At 34.8% G+C, this 3,692-nt stretch overlaps 1 non-coding gene across 1 annotated transcript; it reads right to left on the bottom strand.

The window, feature by feature from the left end:
- Positions 1 to 2,890: 2,890 nt before the first annotated feature.
- On the bottom strand, positions 2,891 to 2,997 carry LOC133820211 (small nucleolar RNA R71). Its single transcript, XR_009886636.1, has one exon. It is a non-coding gene; the product is annotated as a small nucleolar RNA R71 (small nucleolar RNA).
- Between the last annotated feature and the right edge of the window lie 695 nt (positions 2,998 to 3,692).

The raw sequence follows: 3,692 nt of genomic DNA, 5'->3' as shown, positions 1-3,692 counted from the left end.
TCAAATTTGTAACAGATTCATATAGATAAAATAAATAATTAAGTTAACTTTATTCTTAAAATTAAGTTAAAATTAAAAAAAATGAATATTATATTAAGAATTTGATAATTATTAACTAACATAATAATAATTATAATTAAATATTTGATTATATAATGAAACTTTATTATACATTCATAACTAACAATAATATATATTCACAAAATTTAATAATTTATTCATAAGATTTCATAATTTACTTAAAAAAGTATTTTGGTGATAAAAAAATTATTAGCCAATAAAGGTGGTTTTTTATGATTATCACATTGTGATAAATTTATTTTCCACTTGAATCAGTTCTGACGATTGACAAGAGTTGGATAATAACAGACGACGTAACTATGATGAGTTTTAAAATGGTCTTCGAGCATTTATACAAATGGTCAAGAATCATGTGAATGTTTTGGGAGAAGTCATATGCCCATGTGTTCAGTGTGTCAATATGTGGAATCAGAAACTAGATGTGGCGGAGACTCATACACAAATAGGAGTTTTTGCAGCGATACGTGAAGTGGATCTACCACAGTGAAGTTGATATGCCTCCAGTAGTGGACGATGGGGCTCCAGTGATTGATGAGATGATTGACATCGTCAATGATGTTATTGGTGAACAAGATACTAACGAAGAAGGCGTAAATGAAGGAATTTCATATGGTGGTATTAATAGTGCGGAGAATCAATTTGATGACTTGTTTCAAGAGGTCGAAGCTGAGTTATAACCTGGTTGTACTTGGTTGTCTTCCTTGAACTTCTTGGCGAAGATTGTTAAGTCTAGTTTTGTTTTGTGTTTAGGTTCTGTTTTAGATAGTTTTTATTTAAGTTTTCTATTATTTACTACAGCTTTACGCTTGTCTTTGTCGTTTTTCAGGTTTTAGTCAATAAATAAAGGAAAAGAGCAAATGAAGAAAATTGGTAGAAAAATGATGAAATAATCATCATCTCGATGTTGTCTTTGTACAAAAGAAGAGTCCTCAAGATATTTTATAGCCTCGGTGAACTCTCGGGACAAAAAAGTGTGTAATTTGAAGAAATTATTAAGAGTCGCGGCACGGCTTGGTAGCGTCGCGGCCAAGTCCTTTACAAAATGCATGATTTTAAAGTTATGTAAGATCTGCGACGCTAGAAGGAGAGGACGTGGCTCTAAGGAGTTCTCAAGGCCAGAATAAACATACGGGCCACGACAGGTGGACAGTTGCGCTGCGGCTCGCCTCAACAAAAAAAATTAGTTTTTGGGACACGGGTCGCGGCACTTGAATAGGTGGGCCACGACCCGAGTTCTTCAAAAAGAAAAAAATAATAGGTTATAAACCTAATTTCATAAAAAGAGAGAGGAGATTTTTTTGGGTGGCTGGAAACTTAGAGAACATCATTGGAGGCTTCCTCAATTGTTTTTCATTCATCTACTCTTTATGTTTGCTTTTGAATTTCTTTGTGTTTGGAATGACAATTATAAACTCATTTTCTTTTTAGGGTTGTTAATTGAATCGCTTGAATCCATATTATGAATTAATGCAATTATCATTCCTTCTTCATCTTCTTTTTAATTCCTTGCAATCTATGCATGTTGATTGATTATTGATTGGCCATCTATAGTCATTACCTTTATGTTTTTGAATCAAAATCAAAATAGTGCGATTTGAATTTTCTTTGGTTGTTTAGGACGCAATTTTAATTTAGAACAAGAGTATCTAGATTAATTGTGTAATTTTCTTTTGAGTTGTTTTTATTAATGCTGCCTTTGTGATTAAATTTACCATAGAAATATAGGAAATTTTCACTTAGGATGAGTTTATAATTCATAACATGATCATAAGCTGTTTTTGTCAACTCGTTCATTGAAATAGGAAGAAAGAAGAAGAAATTGGTATGTTGTATTAGCGATTAATATGGAGGATAGTTGATGAGATTAAATGCCCTAATTTCTCTCTCATTATTTAAATTCAAGGTTTTCTTTTATTTATTCTCTTTATTGTGTTCCTGTTTATTGTTTATGCAATTTATGTTTTTTTTACCTTGTTACAAAAACCAAATTTTAATTGACCAAATGAAAACGAAAAAAATTAATTAACTGGTAATTGGTAATTCAGTCCTTAAGGACGATACTTGATTTTACCAAGATTTATTACTAATTTGCGATATGTACAATTGCGTAGCAATAAATTTTGCAACAAATTTTTGGCACCGTTGCCGAGGACTGAAAACTATCAATATCATTCTAATTAATTTTATTTATAATTTGGTTGTTCTTTGTCTTGTTACTAACCTGTTTCAGCTATGTTTCTTTGTCAATTTCAGGTAGTTTTGTTATATGCGTAGCAGAAGAGGAGCAAATAGTCTTGTTCATGTTAATCCTGAGATTGAGAAGGCCTGCAAACAAAACATAAGAAACAAGAGGTTGGCTCGTAAAACTTTGGAGATGGCACAGAATGAAGGGAATAATGAGGTTCCTGAGGTTGTTCAAGGTTAGGCTCAAAATCCTGCCGCAAGGAGACTGAGAGACTATTAACTACCCACTGTTATGGGAGTACAAAACTGTATAAGACCATTGGCCATGGAGGCCAATAATTTTGAGATTAATTCGACGATCTTGCAAATGGTGCAGTCCACTGTCCAATTTGGCGGTTTGCCTTCTGAAGACCCCCATATGCACTTGGCAAATTTCTTGGAGTTGTGCGATACCTTCAAGTACAATGGGGTCAGTGATGATGCTATAAGGATGAGACTCTTCCCATTTTCTCTACATAATAGAGCTAAGAGTTGGTTGTATTCATTGCAGTCAAACTCTATTAATACGTGGCAAAACCTTGCTCAGAAGTTCTTGGCCAAGTTTTTCCCTCCCTCGAAGGCTGCTAAATTGAGGAGAGAAATTAATAACTTATATCAGATGGATGGGGAGTCATTATATGATGCTTGGGAACGTTACAAGGAGCTATTGAGAAAATGTGTCCATCATGGTATAGAACAGTGGATGTTGGTCCACAATTTTTACAACAGGCTGTATGGTACAACAAGAACAATTATTGATGCTGCAGCTGCTGGGGCATTCATGAGTAAGAGTGCCAATGAAGCTTATGAATTGTTAGAGGACATGGCCAAAAAAAATCATCATTGGTGTAATGAGAGGTCATCTAGGGTTAGAAAGGTAGTTGGGGTACATGAACTTGATGCAATTACTGCTCTGACAGCACAAGTAGCCTCATTGACAAAACAATTGCAGTAGAATATTGTGTCTTCAAATGCGATTCAGATGGCAGCTAGGTGTAAAATTTGTGGTGGTTCTCACTCTTTTGATCAGTGTCCTGCTAGTGATAATAATAACATTCCTATGGACCAAGCTCAGGTTCAAGCTGTGGGAAATTTTTAGAGGCCATTCAACAATCCATTCTCCGACACTTACAATGCTGGGTGGAGAAATCATTCCAACCTTTCTTGGAGAAACAACCAGAGCAAGCAACCTCAGTTTCAAGGGCAGTTTCAACAGAATATGCCTCAACAACCAATGAATCAAGCCTCTTCATCACAATAGCCTAGGCCACAAGCTCCACCAGACAGGCCTAATGAATTACAAGCTGCGTTATTGACTCTTACCAACACTCAAACTTAGTTTATGACTGAGATCAGATCTTCTATCAGAAATCTTGAAACACAAGTGG

This window comes from Humulus lupulus, chromosome 2 (assembly GCF_963169125.1).
Source record: "Humulus lupulus chromosome 2, drHumLupu1.1, whole genome shotgun sequence".
Taxonomy (NCBI): domain Eukaryota; kingdom Viridiplantae; phylum Streptophyta; class Magnoliopsida; order Rosales; family Cannabaceae; genus Humulus; species Humulus lupulus.
Note: the sequence above shows the minus strand (reverse complement) of the source record. Positions and strands in the feature narration are given on the sequence as shown.